Genomic DNA, 22149 nt, shown 5'->3' with positions numbered 1-22149 from the left:
CTCCTCTCATGAGCCCAAACAAGTCTCTAAAAGCATGAGTTTGCAACTACTTTACTTTTGGAGAAAATTCAAAACATTCATTATTCAATAGAGCCCAATAGCAAAAATCAGGTTTTGAATGAAGAATCACATTTCTTGGTAAAATCATGCAGGATTGAAATTTTTGATGGTTTTTTACTCCTCTCAACAGCCCAAACAAGTTTCTAAAAGGATGAGTTTGCAACTACTTTACTTTTGGAGAAAATTCAAAACATTCATTATTCAATAGGGCCCAAACTATCAAAAACCAGCGGTTTCAATGAACACACAATTCTTGTTAGAATCATGCAGGACTGAAATTTTTGATGTTTTTCTACTCCTCTCATGAGCCCAAACAAGTCTCTAAAAGCATGAGTTTGCAACTACTTTACTTTTGGAGAAAATTCAAAACATTCATTATTCAATAGAGCCCAATAGCAAAAATCAGGTTTTGAATGAAGAATCACATTTCTTGGTAAAATCATGCAGGATTGAAATTTTTGATGGTTTTTTACTCCTCTCAACAGCCCAAACAAGTTTCTAAAAGGATGAGTTTGCAACTACTTTACTTTTGGAGAAAATTCAAAACATTCATTATTCAATAGGGCCCAAACTATCAAAAACCAGCGGTTTCAATGAACACACATTTCTTGGTAGAATCATGCAGGACTGAAATTTTTGATGTTTTTCTACTCCTCTCATGAGCCCAAACAAGTCTCTAAAAGCATGAGTTTGCAACTACTTTACTTTTGGAGAAAATTCAAAACATTCATTATTCAATAGAGCCCAATAGCAAAAATCAGGTTTTGAATGAAGAATCACATTTCTTGGTAAAATCATGCAGGATTGAAATTTTTGATGGTTTTTTACTCCTCTCAACAGCCCAAACAAGTTTCTAAAAGGATGAGTTTGCAACTACTTTACTTTTGGAGAAAATTCAAAACATTCATTATTCAATAGGGCCCAAACTATCAAAAACCAGCGGTTTCAATGAACACACATTTCTTGGTAGAATCATGCAGGACTGAAATTTTTGATGTTTTTCTACTCCTCTCATGAGCCCAAACAAGTCTCTAAAAGCATGAGTTTGCAACTACTTTACTTTTGGAGAAAATTCAAAACATTCATTATTCAATAGAGCCCAATAGCAAAAATCAGGTTTTGAATGAAGATTCACATTTCTTGGTAGAATCATGCAGGATTGAAATTTTTGATGGTTTTTTACTCCTCTCAACAGCCCAAACAAGTTTCTAAAAGGATGAGTTTGCAACTACTTTACTTTTGGAGAAAATTCAAAACATTCATTATTCAATAGGGCCCAAACTATCAAAAACCAGCGGTTTCAATGAACACACATTTTTTGGTAGAATCATGCAGGACTGAAATTTTTGATGTTTTTCTACTCCTCTCATGAGCCCAAACAAGTCTCTAAAAGCATGAGTTTGCAACTACTTTACTTTTGGAAAAAATTCAAAACATTCATTATTCAATAGAGCCCAATAGCAAAAATCAGGTTTTGAATGAAGAATCACATTTCTTGGTAAAATCATGCAGGATTGAAATTTTTGATGGTTTTTTACTCCTCTCAACAGCCCAAACAAGTTTCTAAAAGGATCAGTTTGCAACTACTTTACTTTTGGAGAAAATTCAAAACATTCATTATTCAATAGGGCCCAAACTATCAAAAACCAGCGGTTTCAATGAACACACATTTTTTGGTAGAATCATGCAGGACTGAAATTTTTGATGTTTTTCTACTCCTCTCATGAGCCCAAACAAGTCTCTAAAAGCATGAGTTTGCAACTACTTTACTTTTGGAGAAAATTCAAAACATTCATTATTCAATAGAGCCCAATAGCAAAAATCAGGTTTTGAATGAAGAATCACATTTCTTGGTAAAATCATGCAGGATTGAAATTTTTGATGGTTTTTTACTCCTCTCAACAGCCCAAACAAGTTTCTAAAAGGATGAGTTTGCAACTACTTTACTTTTGGAGAAAATTCAAAACATTCATTATTCAATAGGGCCCAAACTATCAAAAACCAGCGGTTTCAATGAACACACATTTCTTGGTAGAATCATGCAGGACTGAAATTTTTGATGTTTTTCTACTCCTCTCATGAGCCCAAACAAGTCTCTAAAAGCATGAGTTTGCAACTACTTTACTTTTGGAGAAAATTCAAAACATTCATTATTCAATAGAGCCCAATAGCAAAAATCAGGTTTTGAATGAAGAATCACATTTCTTGGTAAAATCATGCAGGATTGAAATTTTTGATGGTTTTTTACTCCTCTCAACAGCCCAAACAAGTTTCTAAAAGGATGAGTTTGCAACTACTTTACTTTTGGAGAAAATTCAAAACATTCATTATTCAATAGGGCCCAAACTATCAAAAACCAGCGGTTTCAATGAACACACATTTCTTGGTAGAATCATGCAGGACTGAAATTTTTGATGTTTTTCTACTCCTCTCATGAGCCCAAACAAGTCTCTAAAAGCATGAGTTTGCAACTACTTTACTTTTGGAAAAAATTCAAAACATTCACTTTTCACTAGAGCCCAATAGCAAAAATCAGGTTTTGAATGAAGAATCACATTTCTTGGTAGAATCATGCTGCATTGAAATTTTTGATGGTTTTTTACTCCTCTCAACAGCCCAAACAAGTTTCTAAAAGGATGAGTGTGCAACTACTTTACTTTTGGAGAAAATTCAAAACATTCATTATTCAATAGGGCCCAAACTATCAAAAACCAGCGGTTTCAATGAACACACATTTCTTGGTAGAATCATGCAGGACTGAAATTTTTGATGTTTTTCTACTCCTCTCATGAGCCCAAACAAGTCTCTAAAAGCATGAGTTTGCAACTACTTTACTTTTGGAGAAAATTCAAAACATTCATTATTCAATAGAGCCCAATAGCAAAAATCAGGTTTTGAATGAAGATTCACATTTCTTGGTAGAATCATGCAGGATTGAAATTTTTGATGGTTTTTTACTCCTCTCAACAGCCCAAACAAGTTTCTAAAAGGATGAGTTTGCAACTACTTTACTTTTGGAGAAAATTCAAAACATTCATTATTCAATAGGGCCCAAACTATCAAAAACCAGCGGTTTCAATGAACACACATTTTTTGGTAGAATCATGCAGGACTGAAATTTTTGATGTTTTTCTACTCCTCTCATGAGCCCAAACAAGTCTCTAAAAGCATGAGTTTGCAACTACTTTACTTTTGGAAAAAATTCAAAACATTCATTACACTGGTCAACAGCATTTTTGGTGCCAAAGATATTTCATCGAATTTAGGGTATTTTTGGGGTGCTGATTCTGAATATGTCATCAGTTTTGCCAGATTGGCTCAAGTTTTTGAGATTTTTGGTATCTTATTTATAGCACTTGTTGGTAAATGCGACGCATCATCTCATTAATTTCTTTGGATTAGTACTTGAACTGAGCAGTTCTCAATATAGTTTTGTGTTAATTAGTGTTCTAAAAGTTTGTTCATAGCTTGATTTTTGCACTAACTTTATGTTGTTGTCTGTTTTCCAGTGAAAAGCATGAACTCATCAAGAAGAAGTTGTCTTAACGATCCAGACTCATTCTGTTACATTTGTGGTGAATGCACACTGCCAAAACATAGAAGAAACATAACAGACTTCGTAAAAAAAGTGTATTTTGCCTATTTTGGGGTTATGCTTGGGGACCAAGACAAGTTTTGGGCACCACACATAGTGTGCAAAGCATGTATCGAATTATTACGAAAATGGAGCAAAGGACAAAGAAAAAGCTTCAAATTTGGTGTTCCAATGGTGTGGAGAGAGCCAAAAAATCATCATGATGACTGTTATTTATGGTAAACACAGGTACAGGCACATCTTCACAATGAGGGACAGGCCTTCTTGCAGATTCCATGTTACTCCCATTTTCGTTTCTTATGCTTATTGAATCCTTGCACTTGCACTGCACAGAAATAACAGTCATCATGATGATTTTTTGGCTCTCTCCACACCATTGGAACACCAAATTTGAAGCTTTTTCTTTGTCCTTTGCTCCATTTTCGTAATAATTCGATACATGCTTTGCACACTATGTGTGGTGCCCAAAACTTGTCTTGGTCCCCAAGCATAACCCCAAAATAGGCAAAATACACTTTTTTTACGAAGTCTGTTATGTTTCTTCTATGTTTTGGCAGTGTATATTCACCACAAATGTAACAGAATGAGTCTGGATCGTTAAGACAACTTCTTCATGATGAGTTCATGCTTTTCACTGGAAAACAGACAACAACATAAAGTTAGTGCAAAAATCAAGCTATGAACAAACTTTTAGAACACTAATTAACACAAAACTATATTGAGAACTGCTCAGTTCAAGTACTAATCCAAAGAAATTAATGAGATGATGCGTCGCATTTACCAACAAGTGCTATAAATAAGATACCAAAAATCTCAAAAACTTGAGCCAATCTGGCAAAACTGATGACATATTCAGAATCAGCACCCCAAAAATACCCCAAATTCATTAAAATATTTTGGACACCAGAAAAAAAAATTTTTTTCGTTGACCTGTGTTATTCAATAGAGCCCAATAGCAAAAATCAGGTTTTGAATGAAGAATCACATTTCTTGGTAAAATCATGCAGGATTGAAATTTTTGATGGTTTTTTACTCCTCTCAACAGCCCAAACAAGTTTCTAAAAGGATCAGTTTGCAACTACTTTACTTTTGGAGAAAATTCAAAACATTCATTATTCAATAGGGCCCAAACTATCAAAAACCAGCGGTTTCAATGAACACACATTTTTTGGTAGAATCATGCAGGACTGAAATTTTTGATGTTTTTCTACTCCTCTCATGAGCCCAAACAAGTCTCTAAAAGCATGAGTTTGCAACTACTTTACTTTTGGAAAAAATTCAAAACATTCATTATTCAATAGAGCCCAATAGCAAAAATCAGGTTTTGAATGAAGAATCACATTTCTTGGTAAAATCATGCAGGATTGAAATTTTTGATGGTTTTTTACTCCTCTCAACAGCCCAAACAAGTTTCTAAAAGGATGAGTTTGCAACTACTTTACTTTTGGAGAAAATTCAAAACATTCATTATTCAATAGGGCCCAAACTATCAAAAACCAGCGGTTTCAATGAACACACATTTCTTGGTAGAATCAAGCAGGACTGAAATTTTTGATGTTTTTCTACTCCTCTCATGAGCCCAAACAAGTCTCTAAAAGCATGAGTTTGCAACTACTTTACTTTTGGAGAAAATTCAAAACATTCACTATTCAATAGAGCCCAATAGCAAAAATCAGGTTTTGAATGAAGAATCGCATTTCTTGGTAAAATCATGCAGGATTGAAATTTTTGATGGTTTTTTACTCCTCTCAACAGCCCAAACAAGTTTCTAAAAGGATGAGTTTGCAACTACTTTACTTTTGGAGAAAATTCAAAACATTCATTATTCAATAGGGCCCAAACTATCAAAAACCAGCGGTTTCAATGAACACACATTTCTTGGTAGAATCATGCAGGACTGAAATTTTTGATGTTTTTCTACTCCTCTCATGAGCCCAAACAAGTCTCTAAAAGCATGAGTTTGCAACTACTTTACTTTTGGAGAAAATTCAAAACATTCATTATTCAATAGAGCCCAATAGCAAAAATCAGGTTTTGAATGAAGATTCACATTTCTTGGTAGAATCATGCAGGATTGAAATTTTTGATGGTTTTTTACTCCTCTCAACAGCCCAAACAAGTTTCTAAAAGGATGAGTTTGCAACTACTTTACTTTTGGAGAAAATTCAAAACATTCATTATTCAATAGGGCCCAAACTATCAAAAACCAGCGGTTTCAATGAACACACATTTCTTGGTAGAATCATGCAGGACTGAAATTTTTGATGTTTTTCTACTCCTCTCATGAGCCCAAACAAGTCTCTAAAAGCATGAGTTTGCAACTACTTTACTTTTGGAAAAAATTCAAAACATTCATTATTCAATAGAGCCCAATAGCAAAAATCAGGTTTTGAATGAAGAATCACATTTCTTGGTAAAATCATGCAGGATTGAAATTTTTGATGGTTTTTTACTCCTCTCAACAGCCCAAACAAGTTTCTAAAAGGATCAGTTTGCAACTACTTTACTTTTGGAGAAAATTCAAAACATTCATTATTCAATAGGGCCCAAACTATCAAAAACCAGCGGTTTCAATGAACACACATTTTTTGGTAGAATCATGCAGGACTGAAATTTTTGATGTTTTTCTACTCCTCTCATGAGCCCAAACAAGTCTCTAAAAGCATGAGTTTGCAACTACTTTACTTTTGGAAAAAATTCAAAACATTCATTATTCAATAGAGCCCAATAGCAAAAATCAGGTTTTGAATGAAGAATCACATTTCTTGGTAAAATCATGCAGGATTGAAATTTTTGATGGTTTTTTACTCCTCTCAACAGCCCAAACAAGTTTCTAAAAGGATGAGTTTGCAACTACTTTACTTTTGGAGAAAATTCAAAACATTCATTATTCAATAGGGCCCAAACTATCAAAAACCAGCGGTTTCAATGAACACACATTTCTTGGTAGAATCAAGCAGGACTGAAATTTTTGATGTTTTTCTACTCCTCTCATGAGCCCAAACAAGTCTCTAAAAGCATGAGTTTGCAACTACTTTACTTTTGGAGAAAATTCAAAACATTCACTATTCAATAGAGCCCAATAGCAAAAATCAGGTTTTGAATGAAGAATCGCATTTCTTGGTAAAATCATGCAGGATTGAAATTTTTGATGGTTTTTTACTCCTCTCAACAGCCCAAACAAGTTTCTAAAAGGATGAGTTTGCAACTACTTTACTTTTGGAGAAAATTCAAAACATTCATTATTCAATAGGGTCCAAACTATCAAAAACCAGCGGTTTCAATGAACACACATTTCTTGGTAGAATCATGCAGGACTGAAATTTTTGATGTTTTTCTACTCCTCTCATGAGCCCAAACAAGTCTCTAAAAGCATAAGTTTGCAACTACTTTACTTTTGGAGAAAATTCAAAACATTCATTATTCAATAGAGCCCAATAGCAAAAATCAGGTTTTGAATGAAGAATCACATTTCTTGGTAAAATCATGCAGGATTGAAATTTTTGATGGTTTTTTACTCCTCTCAACAGCCCAAACAAGTTTCTAAAAGGATGAGTTTGCAACTACTTTACTTTCTGAGAAAATTCAAAACATTCATTATTCAATAGGGCCCAAACTATCAAAAACCAGCGGTTTCAATGAACACACATTTCTTGGTAGAATCATGCAGGACTGAAATTTTTGATGTTTTTCTACTCCTCTCATGAGCCCAAACAAGTCTCTAAAAGCATGAGTTTGCAACTACTTTACTTTTGGAGAAAATTCAAAACATTCATTATTCAATAGAGCCCAATAGCAAAAATCAGGTTTTGAATGAAGAATCACATTTCTTGGTAAAATCATGCAAGATTGAAATTTTTGATGGTTTTTTACTCCTCTCAACAGCCCAAACAAGTTTCTAAAAGGATGAGTTTGCAACTACTTTACTTTTGGAGAAAATTCAAAACATTCATTATTCAATAGGGCCCAAACTATCAAAAACTAGCGGTTTCAATGAACACACAATTCTTGGTAGAATCATGCAGGACTGAAATTTTTGATGTTTTTCTACTCCTCTCATGAGCCCAAACAAGTCTCTAAAAGCATGAGTTTGCAACTACTTTACTTTTGGAGAAAATTCAAAACATTCATTATTCAATAGAGCCCAATAGCAAAAATCAGGTTTTGAATGAAGAATCACATTTCTTGGTAAAATCATGCAGGATTGAAATTTTTGATGGTTTTTTACTCCTCTCAACAGCCCAAACAAGTTTCTAAAAGGATGAGTTTGCAACTACTTTACTTTTGGAGAAAATTCAAAACATTCATTATTCAATAGGGCCCAAACTATCAAAAACCAGCGGTTTCAATGAACACACATTTCTTGGTAGAATCATGCAGGACTGAAATTTTTGATGTTTTTCTACTCCTCTCATGAGCCCAAACAAGTCTCTAAAAGCATGAGTTTGCAACTACTTTACTTTTGGAGAAAATTCAAAACATTCACTTTTCACTAGAGCCCAATAGCAAAAATCAGGTTTTGAATGAAGAATCACATTTCTTGGTAGAATCATGCTGCATTGAAATTTTTGATGGTTTTTTACTCCTCTCAACAGCCCAAACAAGTTTCTAAAAGGATGAGTTTGCAACTACTTTACTTTTGGAGAAAATTCAAAACATTCATTATTCAATAGGGCCCAAACTATCAAAAACCAGCGGTTTCAATGAACACACATTTCTTGGTAGAATCATGCAGGACTGAAATTTTTGATGTTTTTCTACTCCTCTCATGAGCCCAAACAAGTCTCTAAAAGCATGAGTTTGCAACTACTTTACTTTTGGAGAAAATTCAAAACATTCATTATTCAATAGAGCCCAATAGCAAAAATCAGGTTTTGAATGAAGATTCACATTTCTTGGTAGAATCATGCAGGATTGAAATTTTTGATGGTTTTTTACTCCTCTCAACAGCCCAAACAAGTTTCTAAAAGGATGAGTTTGCAACTACTTTACTTTTGGAGAAAATTCAAAACATTCATTATTCAATAGGGCCCAAACTATCAAAAACCAGCGGTTTCAATGAACACACATTTTTTGGTAGAATCATGCAGGACTGAAATTTTTGATGTTTTTCTACTCCTCTCATGAGCCCAAACAAGTCTCTAAAAGCATGAGTTTGCAACTACTTTACTTTTAGAAAAAATTCAAAACATTCATTATTCAATAGAGCCCAATAGCAAAAATCAGGTTTTGAATGAAGAATCACATTTCTTGGTAAAATCATGCAGGATTGAAATTTTTGATGGTTTTTTACTCCTCTCAACAGCCCAAACAAGTTTCTAAAAGGATGAGTTTGCAACTACTTTACTTTTGGAGAAAATTCAAAACATTCATTATTCAATAGGGCCCAAACTATCAAAAACCAGCGGTTTCAATGAACACACATTTCTTGGTAGAATCATGCAGGACTGAAATTTTTGATGTTTTTCTATTCCTCTCATGAGCCCAAACAAGTCTCTAAAAGCATGAGTTTGCAACTACTTTACTTTTGGAGAAAATTCAAAACATTCATTATTCAATAGAGCCCAATAGCAAAAATCAGGTTTTGAATGAAGAATCACATTTCTTGGTAGAATCATGCAGGATTGAAATATTTGATGGTTTTTTACTCCTCTCAACAGCCCAAACAAGTTTCTAAAAGGATGAGTTTGCAACTACTTTACTTTTGGAGAAAATTCAAAACATTCATTATGCAATAGGGCCCAAACTATCAAAAACCAGTGGTTTCAATGAACACACATTTCTTGGTAGAATCATGCAGGACTGAAATTTTTGATGTTTTTCTACTCCTCTCATGAGCCCAAACAAGTCTCTAAAAGCATGAGTTTGCAACTACTTTACTTTTGGAGAAAATTCAAAACATTCATTATTCAATAGAGCCCAATAGCAAAAATCAGGATTTGAATGAAGAATCACATTTATTGGTAAAATCATGCAGGATTGAAATTTTTGATGGTTTTTTACTCCTCTCAACAGCCCAAACAAGTTTCTAAAAGGATGAGTTTGCAACTACTTTACTTTTGGAGAAAATTCAAAACATTCATTATTCAATAGGGCCCAAACTATCAAAAACCAGCGGTTTCAATGAACACACATTTCTTGGTAGAATCATGCAGGACTGAAATTTTTGATGTTTTTCTACTCCTCTCATGAGCCCAAACAAGACTCTAAAAGCATGAGTTTGCAACTACTTTACTTTTGGAGAAAATTCAAAACATTCATTATTCAATAGAGCCCAATAGCAAAAATCAGGTTTTGAATGAAGAATCACATTTCTTGGTAAAATCATGCAGGATTGAAATTTTTGATGTTTTTTTACTCCTCTCAACAGCCCAAACAAGTTTCTAAAAGGATGAGTTTGCAACTACTTTACTTTTGGAGAAAATTCAAAACATTCATTATTCAATAGGGCCCAAACTATCAAAAACCAGCGGTTTGAATGAACACACATTTCTTGGTAGAATCATGCAGGACTGAAATTTTTGATGTTTTTCTACTCCTCTCATGAGCCCAAATAAGTCTCTAAAAGCATGAGTTTGCAACTACTTTAATTTTGGAGAAAATTCAAAACATTCATTATTCAATAGAGCCCAATAGCAAAAATCAGGTTTTGAATGAAGAATCACATTTCTTGGTAGAATCATGCAGGATTGAAATTTTTGATGGTTTGTTACTCCTCTCAACAGCCCAAACAAGTTTCTAAAAGGATGAGTTTGCAACTACTTTACTTTTGGAGAAAATTCAAAACATTCATTATTCAATAGGGCCCAAACTATCAAAAATCAGCGGTTTCAATGAACACACATTTCTTGGTAGAATCATGCAGGACTGAAATTTTTGATGTTTTTCTACTCCTCTCATGAGCCCAAACAAGTCTCTAAAAGCATGAGTTTGCAACTACTTTACTTTTGGAGAAAATTCAAAACATTCATTATTCAATAGGGCCCAAAATATCAAAAACCAGCGGTTTGAATGAACACACATTTCTTGGTAGAATCGTGCAGGACTGAAATTTTTGATTTTTTTCTACTCCTCTCACGAGCCCAAACAAGCCTCTAAAAGGATGAGTTTGCAACTACTTTACTTTTGGAGAAAATTCAAAACATTCATTATTCAATAGAGCCCAATAGCAAAAACCAGCGTTTTGAATGAAGAATCACATTTCTTGGTAGAATCATGCAGGATTGAAATTTTTGATGGTTTTTTACTCCTCTCAACAGCCCAAACAAGTTTCTAAAAGGATGAGTTTGCAACTACTTTACTTTTGGAGAAAATTCAAAACATTCATTTTTCAATAGGGCCCAAACTATCAAAAACCAGCGGATTGAATGAACACACATTTCTTGGTAGAATCATGCAGGACTGAAATTTTTGATGTTTTTCTACTCCTCTCATGAGCCCAAACAAGTCTCTAAAAGCATGAGTTTGCAACTACTTTACTTTTGGAGAAAATTCAAAACATTCATTATTCAATAGAGCCCAATAGCAAAAATCAGGTTTTGAATGAAGAATCACATTTCTTGGTAAAATCATGCAGGATTGAAATTTTTGATGGTTTTTTACTCCTCTCAACAGCCCAAACAAGTTTCTAAAAGGATGAGTTTGCAACTACTTTACTTTTGGAGAAAATTCAACACATTCATTATTCGATAGGGCCCAAACTATCAAAAACCAGCGGTTTCAATGAACACACATTTCTTGGTAGAATCATGCAGGACTGAAATTTTTGATGTTTTTCTACTCCTCTCATGAGCCCAAACAAGACTCTAAAAGCATGAGTTTGCAACTACTTTACTTTTGGAGAAAATTCAAAACATTCATTATTCAATAGAGCCCAATAGCAAAAATCAGGTTTTGAATGAAGAATCACATTTCTTGGTAAAATCATGCAGGATTGAAATTTTTGATGGTTTTTTACTCCTCTCAACAGCCCAAACAAGTTTCTAAAAGGATGAGTTTGCAACTACTATACTTTTGGAGAAAATTCAAAACATTCATTATTCAATAGGGCCCAAAATATCAAAAACCAGCGGTTTGAATGAACACACATTTCTTGGTAGAATCGTGCAGGACTGAAATTTTTTATGTTTTTCTACTCCTCTCATGAGCCCAAACAAGTCTCTAAAAGGATGAGTTTGCAACTACTTTACTTTTGGAGAAAATTCAAAACATTCATTATTCAATAGAGCCCAATAGCAAAAACCAGCGTTTTGAATGAAGAATCACATTTCTTGGTAGAATCATGCAGGATTGAAATTTTTGATGGTTTTTTACTCCTCTCAACAGCCCAAACAAGTTTCTAAAAGGATGAGTTTGCAACTACTTTACTTTTGGAGAAAATTCAAAACATTCATTATTCAATAGGGCCCAAACTATCAAAAACCAGCGGTTTCAATGAACACACATTTCTTGGTAGAATCATGCAGGACTGAAATTTTTGATGTTTTTCTACTCCTCTCATGAGCCCAAACAAGTCTCTAAAAGCATGAGTTTGCAACTACTTTACTTTTGGAGAAAATTCAAAACATTCATTATTCAATAGAGCCCAATAGCAAAAATCAGGTTTTGAATGAAGAATCACATTTCTTGGTAAAATCATGCAGGATTGAAATTTTTGATGGTTTTTTACTCCTCTCTACAGCCCAAACAAGTTTCTAAAAGGATGAGTTTGCAACTACTTTACTTTTGGAGAAAATTCAAAACATTCATTATTCAATAGGGCCCAAACTATCAAAAACCAGCGGTTTGAATGAACACACATTTCTTGGTAGAATCATGCAGGACTGAAATTTTTGATGTTTTTCTACTCCTCTCATGAGCCCAAACAAGACTCCTAAAGCATGAGTTTGCAACTACTTTACTTTTGGAGAAAATTCAAAACATTCATTATTCAATAGAGCCCAATAGCAAAAATCAGGTTTTGAATGAAGAATCACATTTCTTGGTAAAATCATGCAGGATTGAAATTTTTGATGGTTTTTTACTCCTCTCAACAGCCCAAACAAGTTTCTAAAAGGATGAGTTTGCAACTACTTTACTTTTGGAGAAAATTCAAAACATTCATTATTCAATAGGGCCCAAACTATCAAAAACCAGCGGTTTCAATGAACACACAATTCTTGGTAGAATCATGCAGGACTGAAATTTTTGATGTTTTTCTACTCCTCTCATGAGCCCAAACAAGTCTCTAAAAGCATGAGTTTGCAACTACTTTACTTTTGGAGAAAATTCAAAACATTCATTATTCAATAGAGCCCAATAGCAAAAATCAGGTTTTGAATGAAGAATCACATTTCTTGGTAAAATCATGCAGGATTGAAATTTTTGATGGTTTTTTACTCCTCTCAACAGCCCAAACAAGTTTCTAAAAGGATGAGTTTGCAACTACTTTACTTTTGGAGAAAATTCAAAACATTCATTATTCAATAGGGCCCAAACTATCAAAAACCAGCGGTTTCAATGAACACACATTTCTTGGTAGAATCATGCAGGACTGAAATTTTTGATGTTTTTCTACTCCTCTCATGAGCCCAAACAAGTCTCTAAAAGCATGAGTTTGCAACTACTTTACTTTTGGAGAAAATTCAAAACATTCATTATTCAATAGAGCCCAATAGCAAAAATCAGGTTTTGAATGAAGAATCACATTTCTTGGTAAAATCATGCAGGATTGAAATTTTTGATGGTTTTTTACTCCTCTCAACAGCCCAAACAAGTTTCTAAAAGGATGAGTTTGCAACTACTTTACTTTTGGAGAAAATTCAAAACATTCATTATTCAATAGGGCCCAAACTATCAAAAACCAGCGGTTTCAATGAACACACATTTCTTGGTAGAATCATGCAGGACTGAAATTTTTGATGTTTTTCTACTCCTCTCATGAGCCCAAACAAGTCTCTAAAAGCATGAGTTTGCAACTACTTTACTTTTGGAGAAAATTCAAAACATTCATTATTCAATAGAGCCCAATAGCAAAAATCAGGTTTTGAATGAAGAATCACATTTCTTGGTAAAATCATGCAGGATTGAAATTTTTGATGGTTTTTTACTCCTCTCAACAGCCCAAACAAGTTTCTAAAAGGATGAGTTTGCAACTACTTTACTTTTGGAGAAAATTCAAAACATTCATTATTCAATAGGGCCCAAACTATCAAAAACCAGCGGTTTCAATGAACACACATTTCTTGGTAGAATCATGCAGGACTGAAATTTTTGATGTTTTTCTATTCCTCTCATGAGCCCAAACAAGTCTCTAAAAGCATGAGTTTGCAACTACTTTACTTTTGGAGAAAATTCAAAACATTCATTATTCAATAGAGCCCAATAGCAAAAATCAGGTTTTGAATGAAGAATCACATTTCTTGGTAGAATCATGCAGGATTGAAATTTTTGATGGTTTTTTACTCCTCTCAACAGCCCAAACAAGTTTCTAAAAGGATGAGTTTGCAACTACTTTACTTTTGGAGAAAATTCAAAACATTCATTATTCAATAGGGCCCAAACAATCAAAAACCAGTGGTTTCAATGAACACACATTTCTTGGTAGAATCATGCAGGACTGAAATTTTTGATGTTTTTCTACTCCTCTCATGAGCCCAAACAAGTCTCTAAAAGCATGAGTTTGCAACTACTTTACTTTTGGAGAAAATTCAAAACATTCATTATTCAATAGAGCCCAATAGCAAAAATCAGGATTTGAATGAAGAATCACATTTATTGGTAAAATCATGCAGGATTGAAATTTTTGATGGTTTTTTACTCCTCTCAACAGCCCAAACAAGTTTCTAAAAGGATGAGTTTGCAACTACTTTACTTTTGGAGAAAATTCAAAACATTCATTATTCAATAGGGCCCAAACTATCAAAAACCAGCGGTTTCAATGAACACACATTTCTTGGTAGAATCATGCAGGACTGAAATTTTTGATGTTTTTCTACTCCTCTCATGAGCCCAAACAAGACTCTAAAAGCATGAGTTTGCAACTACTTTACTTTTGGAGAAAATTCAAAACATTCATTATTCAATAGAGCCCAATAGCAAAAATCAGGTTTTGAATGAAGAATCACATTTCTTGGTAAAATCATGCAGGATTGAAATTTTTGATGGTTTTTTACTCCTCTCAACAGCCCAAACAAGTTTCTAAAAGGATGAGTTTGCAACTACTTTACTTTTGGAGAAAATTCAAAACATTCATTATTCAATAGGGCCCAAACTATCAAAAACCAGCGGTTTCAATGAACACACATTTCTTGGTAGAATCATGCAGGACTGAAATTTTTGATGTTTTTCTACTCCTCTCATGAGCCCAAATAAGTCTCTAAAAGCATGAGTTTGCAACTACTTTAATTTTGGAGAAAATTCAAAACATTCATTATTCAATAGAGCCCAATAGCAAAAATCAGGTTTTGAATGAAGAATCACATTTCTTGGTAGAATCATGCAGGATTGAAATTTTTGATGGTTTTTTACTCCTCTCAACAGCCCAAACAAGTTTCTAAAAGGATGAGTTTGCAACTACTTTACTTTTGGAGAAAATTCAAAACATTCATTATTCAATAGGGCCCAAACTATCAAAAACCAGCGGTTTCAATGAACACACATTTCTTGGTAGAATCATGCAGGACTGAAATTTTTGATGTTTTTCTACTCCTCTCATGAGCCCAAACAAGTCTCTAAAAGCATGAGTTTGCAACTACTTTACTTTTGGAGAAAATTCAAAACATTCATTATTCAATAGGGCCCAAAATATCAAAAACCAGCGGTTTGAATGAACACACATTTCTTGGTAGAATCGTGCAGGACTGAAATTTTTGATTTTTTTCTACTCCTCTCATGAGCCCAAACAAGTCTCTAAAAGGATGAGTTTGCAACTACTTTACTTTTGGAGAAAATTCAAAACATTCATTATTCAATAGAGCCCAATAGCAAAAACCAGCGTTTTGAATGAAGAATCACATTTCTTGGTAGAATCATGCAGGATTGACATTTCTGATGGTTTTTTACTCCTCTCAACAACCCAAACAAGTTTCTAAAAGGATGAGTTTGCAACTACTTTACTTTTGGAGAAAATTCAAAACATTCATTATTCAATAGGGCCCAAACTATCAAAAACCAGCGGTTTCAATGAACACACATTTCTTGGTAGAATCATGCAGGACTGAAATTTTTGAGGTTTTTCTACTCCTCTCATGAGCCCAAACAAGACTCTAAAAGCATGAGTTTGCAACTACTTTACTTTTGGAGAAAATTCAAAACATTCATTATTCAATAGAGCCCAATAGCAAAAATCAGGTTTTGAATGAAGAATCACATTTCTTGGTAAAATCATGCAGGATTGAAATTTTTGATGGTTTTTTACTCCTCTCAACAGCCCAAACAAGTTTCTAAAAGTATGAGTTTGAAACTACTTTACTTTTGGAGAAAATTCAAAACATTCATTATTCAATAGGGCCCAAACTATCAAAAACCAGCGGTTTCAATGAACACACATTTCTTGGTAGAATCATGCAGGACTGAAATTTTTGATGTTTTTCTACTCCTCTCATGAGCCCAAACAAGTCTCTAAAAGCATGAGTTTGCAACTACTTTACTTTTGGAGAAAATTCAAAACATTCATTATTCAATAGAGCCCAATAGCCAAAATCAGGTTTTGAATGAAGAATCACATTTCTTGGTAAAATCATGCAGGATTGAAATTTTTGATGGTTTTTTACTCCTCTCAACAGCCCAAACAAGTTTCTAAAAGGATGAGTTTGCAACTACTTTACTTTTGGAGAAAATTCAAAACATTCATTATTCAATAGGGCCCAAACTATCAAAAACCAGCGGTTTCAATGAACACACATTTCTTGGTAGAATCATGCAGGACTGAAATTTTTGATGTTTTTCTACTCCTCTCATGAGCCCAAACAAGTCTCTAAAAGCATGAGTTTGCAACTACTTTACTTTTGGAGAAAATTCAAAACATTCACTTTTCACTAGAGCCCAATAGCAAAAATCAGGTTTTGAATGAAGAATCACATTTCTTGGTAGAATCATGCTGCATTGAAATTTTTGATGGTTTTTTACTCCTCTCAACAGCCCAAACAAGTTTCTAAAAGGATGAGTTTGCAACTACTTTACTTTTGGAGAAAATTCAAAACATTCATTATTCAATAGGGTCCAAACTATCAAAAACCAGCGGTTTCAATGAACACACATTTCTTGGTAGAATCATGCAGGACTGAAATTTTTGATGTTTTTCTACTCCTCTCATGAGCCCAAACAAGTCTCTAAAAGCATGAGTTTGCAACTACTTTACTTTTGGAGAAAATTCAAAACATTCATTATTCAATAGAGCCCAATAGCAAAAATGAGGTTTTGAATGAAGAATCACATTTCTTGGTAAAATCATGCAGGATTGAAATTTTTGATGGTTTTTTACTCCTCTCAACAGCCCAAACAAGTTTCTAAAAGGATGAGTTTGCAACTACTTTACTTTTGGAGAAAATTCAAAACATTCATTATTCAATAGGGCCCAAACTATCAAAAACCAGCGGTTTCAATGAACACACATTTCTTGGTAGAATCATGCAGGACTGAAATTTTTGATGTTTTTCTACTCCTCTCATGAGCCCAAACAAGTCTCTAAAAGCATGAGTTTGCAACTACTTTACTTTTGGAGAAAATTCAAAACATTCATTATTCAATAGGGCCCAAACTATCAAAAACCAGCGGTTTCAATGAACACACATTTCTTGGTAGAATCATGCAGGACTGAAATTTTTGATGTTTTTCTACTCCTCTCATGATCCCAAACAAGTCTCTAAAAAGATGAGTTTGCAACTACTTTACTTTTGGAGAAAATTCAAAACATTCATTATTCAATAGGGCCCAAAATATCAAAAACCAGCGGTTTGAATGAACACACATTTCTTGGTAGAATCGTGCAGGACTGAAATTTTTTATGTTTTTCTACTCCTCTCATGAGCCCAAACAAGTCTCTAAAAGGATGAGTTTGCAACTACTTTACTTTTGGAGAAAATTCAAAACATTCATTATTCAATAGATCCCAATAGCAAAAACAAGCGTTTTGAATGAAGAATCACATTTCTTGGTAGAATCATGCAGGATTGAAATTTTTGATGGTTTTTTACTCCTCTCAACAGCCCAAACAAGTTTCTAAAAGGATGAGTTTGCAACTACTTTACTTTTGGAGAAAATTCAAAACATTCATTATTCAATAGGGCCCAAACTATCAAAAACCAGCGGTTTCAATGAACACACATTTCTTGGTAGAATCATGCAGGACTGAAATTTTTGATGTTTTTCTACTCCTCTCATGAGCCCAAACAAGTCTCTAAAAGCATGAGTTTGCAACTACTTTACTTTTGGAGAAAATTCAAAACATTCATTATTCAATAGAGCCCAATAGCAAAAATCAGGTTTTGAATGAAGAATCACATTTCTTGGTAAAATCATGCAGGATTGAAATTTTTGATGGTTTTTTACTCCTCTCAACAGCCCAAACAAGTTTCTAAAAGGATGAGTTTGCAACTACTTTACTTTTGGAGAAAATTCAAAACATTCATTATTCAATAGGGCCCAAACTATCAAAAACCAGCGGTTTCAATGAACACACATTTCTTGGTAGAATCATGCAGGACTGAAATTTTTGATGTTTTTCTACTCCTCTCATGAGCCCAAACAAGTCTCTAAAAGCATGAGTTTGCAACTACTTTACTTTTGGAAAAAATTCAAAACATTCACTTTTCACTAGAGCCCAATAGCAAAAATCAGGTTTTGAATGAAGAATCACATTTCTTGGTAGAATCATGCTGCATTGAAATTTTTGATGGTTTTTTACTCCTCTCAAAAGCCCAAACAAGTTTCTAAAAGGATGAGTGTGCAACTACTTTACTTTTGGAGAAAATTCAAAACATTCATTATTCAATAGGGCCCAAACTATCAAAAACCAGCGGTTTCAATGAACACACATTTCTTGGTAGAATCATGCAGGACTGAAATTTTTGATGTTTTTCTACTCCTCTCATGAGCCCAAACAAGTCTCTAAAAGCATGAGTTTGCAACTACTTTACTTTTGGAGAAAATTCAAAACATTCATTATTCAATAGAGCCCAATAGCAAAAATCAGGTTTTGAATGAAGATTCACATTTCTTGGTAGAATCATGCAGGATTGAAATTTTTGATGGTTTTTTACTCCTCTCAACAGCCCAAACAAGTTTCTAAAAGGATGAGTTTGCAACTACTTTACTTTTGGAGAAAATTCAAAACATTCATTATTCAATAGGGCCCAAACTATCAAAAACCAGCGGTTTCAATGAACACACATTTTTTGGTAGAATCATGCAGGACTGAAATTTTTGATGTTTTTCTACTCCTCTCATGAGCCCAAACAAGTCTCTAAAAGCATGAGTTTGCAACTACTTTACTTTTGGAGAAAATTCAAAACATTCATTATTCAATAGAGCCCAATAGCAAAAATCAGGTTTTGAATGAAGAATCACATTTCTTGGTAAAATCATGCAGGATTGAAATTTTTGATGGTTTTTTACTCCTCTCAACAGCCCAAACAAGTTTCTAAAAGGATGAGTTTGCAACTACTTTACTTTTGGAGAAAATTCAAAACATTCATTATTCAATAGGGCCCAAACTATCAAAAACCAGCGGTTTCAATGAACACACAATTCTTGTTAGAATCATGCAGGACTGAAATTTTTGATGTTTTTCTACTCCTCTCATGAGCCCAAACAAGTCTCTAAAAGCATGAGTTTGCAACTACTTTACTTTTGGAGAAAATTCAAAACATTCATTATTCAATAGAGCCCAATAGCAAAAATCAGGTTTTGAATGAAGAATCACATTTCTTGGTAAAATCATGCAGGATTGAAATTTTTGATGGTTTTTTACTCCTCTCAACAGCCCAAACAAGTTTCTAAAAGGATGAGTTTGCAACTACTTTACTTTTGGAGAAAATTCAAAACATTCATTATTCAATAGGGCCCAAACTATCAAAAACCAGTGGTTTCAATGAACACACATTTCTTGGTAGAATCATGCAGGACTGAAATTTTTGATGTTTTTCTACTCCTCTCATGAGCCCAAACAAGTCTCTAAAAGCATGAGTTTGCAACTACTTTACTTTTGGAGAAAATTCAAAACATTCATTATTCAATAGAGCCCAATAGCAAAAATCAGGTTTTGAATGAAGAATCACATTTCTTGGTAAAATCATGCAGGATTGAAATTTTTGATGGTTTTTTACTCCTCTCAACAGCCCAAACAAGTTTCTAAAAGGATGAGTTTGCAACTACTTTACTTTTGGAGAAAATTCAAAACATTCATTATTCAATAGGGCCCAAAATATCAAAAACCAGCGGTTTGAATGAACACACATTTCTTGGTAGAATCGTGCAGGACTGAAATTTTTTATGTTTTTCTACTCCTCTCATGAGCCCAAACAAGTCTCTAAAAGGATGAGTTTGCAACTACTTTACTTTTGGAGAAAATTCAAAACATTCATTATTCAATAGAGCCCAATAGCAAAAACCAGCGTTTTGAATGAAGAATCACATTTCTTGGTAGAATCATGCAGGATTGAAATTTTTGATGGTTTTTTACTCCTCTCAACAGCCCAAACAAGTTTCTAAAAGGATGAGTTTGCAACTACTTTACTTTTGGAGAAAATTCAAAACATTCATTATTCAATAGGGCCCAAACTGTCAAAAACCAGCGGTTTCAATGAACACACATTTCTTGGTAGAATCATGCAGGACTGAAATTTTTGATGTTTTTCTACTCCTCTCATGAGCCCAAACAAGTCTCTAAAAGCATGAGTTTGCAACTACTTTACTTTTGGAGAAAATTCAAAACATTCATTATTCAATAGAGCCCAATAGCAAAAATCAGGTTTTGAATGAAGAATCACATTTCTTGGTAAAATCATGCAGGATTGAAATTTTTGATGGTTTTTTACTCCTCTCAACAGCCCAAACAAGTTTCTAAAAGGATGAGTTTGCAACTACTTTACTTTTGGAGAAAATTCAAAACATTCATTATTCAATAGGGCCCAAACTATCAAAAACCAGCGGTTTCAATGAACACACATTTCTTGGTAGAATCATGCAGGACTGAAATTTTTGATGTTTTTCTACTCCTCTCATGAGCCCAAACAAGTCTCTAAAAGCATGAGTTTGCAACTACTTTACTTTTGGAGAAAATTCAAAACATTCATTACTCAATAGAGCCCAATAGCAAAAATCAGGTTTTGAATGAAGAATCACATTTCTTGGTAAAATCATGCAGGATTGAAATTTTGGATGGTTTTTTACTCCTCTCAACAGCCCAAACAAGTTTCTAAAAGGATGAGTTTGCAACTACTTTACTTTTGGAGAAAATTCAAAACATTCATTATTCAATAGGGCCCAAACTATCAAAAACCAGCGGTTTCAATGAACACACATTTCTTGGTAGAATCATGCAGGACTGAAATTTTTGATGTTTTTCTACTCCTCTCATGAGCCCAAACAAGTCTCTAAAAGCATGAGTTTGCAACTACTTTACTTTTGGAGAAAATTCAAAACATTCATTATTCAATAGAGCCCAATAGCAAAAATCAGGTTTTGAATGAAGATTCACATTTCTTGGTAGAATCATGCAGGATTGAAATTTTTGATGGTTTTTTACTCCTCTCAACAGCCCAAACAAGTTTCTAAAAGGATGAGTTTGCAACTACTTTACTTTTGGAGAAAATTCAAAACATTCATTATTCAATAGGGCCCAAACTATCAAAAACCAGCGGTTTCAATGAACACACATTTTTTGGTAGAATCATGCAGGACTGAAATTTTTGATGTTTTTCTACTCCTCTCATGAGCCCAAACAAGTCTCTAAAAGCATGAGTTTGCAACTACTTTACTTTTGGAAAAAATTCAAAACATTCATTATTCAATAGAGCCCAATAGCAAAAATCAGGTTTTGAATGAAGAATCACATTTCTTGGTAAAATCATGCAGGATTGAAATTTTTGATGGTTTTTTACTCCTCTCAACAGCCCAAACAAGTTTCTAAAAGGATCAGTTTGCAACTACTTTACTTTTGGAGAAAATTCAAAACATTCATTATTCAATAGGGCCCAAACTATCAAAAACCAGCGGTTTCAATGAACACACATTTTTTGGTAGAATCATGCAGGACTGAAATTTTTGATGTTTTTCTACTCCTCTCATGAGCCCAAACAAGTCTCTAAAAGCATGAGTTTGCAACTACTTTACTTTTGGAAAAAATTCAAAACATTCATTATTCAATAGAGCCCAATAGCAAAAATCAGGTTTTGAATGAAGAATCACATTTCTTGGTAAAATCATGCAGGATTGAAATTTTTGATGGTTTTTTACTCCTCTCAACAGCCCAAACAAGTTTCTAAAAGGATGAGTTTGCAACTACTTTACTTTTG

Source organism: Dendrobates tinctorius, unplaced genomic scaffold, assembly GCF_039654945.1.
Source record: "Dendrobates tinctorius isolate UK_male_01 unplaced genomic scaffold, ASM3965494v1 ptg000045l, whole genome shotgun sequence".
In the NCBI taxonomy this organism is placed as follows: domain Eukaryota; kingdom Metazoa; phylum Chordata; class Amphibia; order Anura; family Dendrobatidae; genus Dendrobates; species Dendrobates tinctorius.
The sequence above is the reverse complement of the archived record's forward strand: the minus strand, read 5'-3'. Positions refer to the sequence as shown.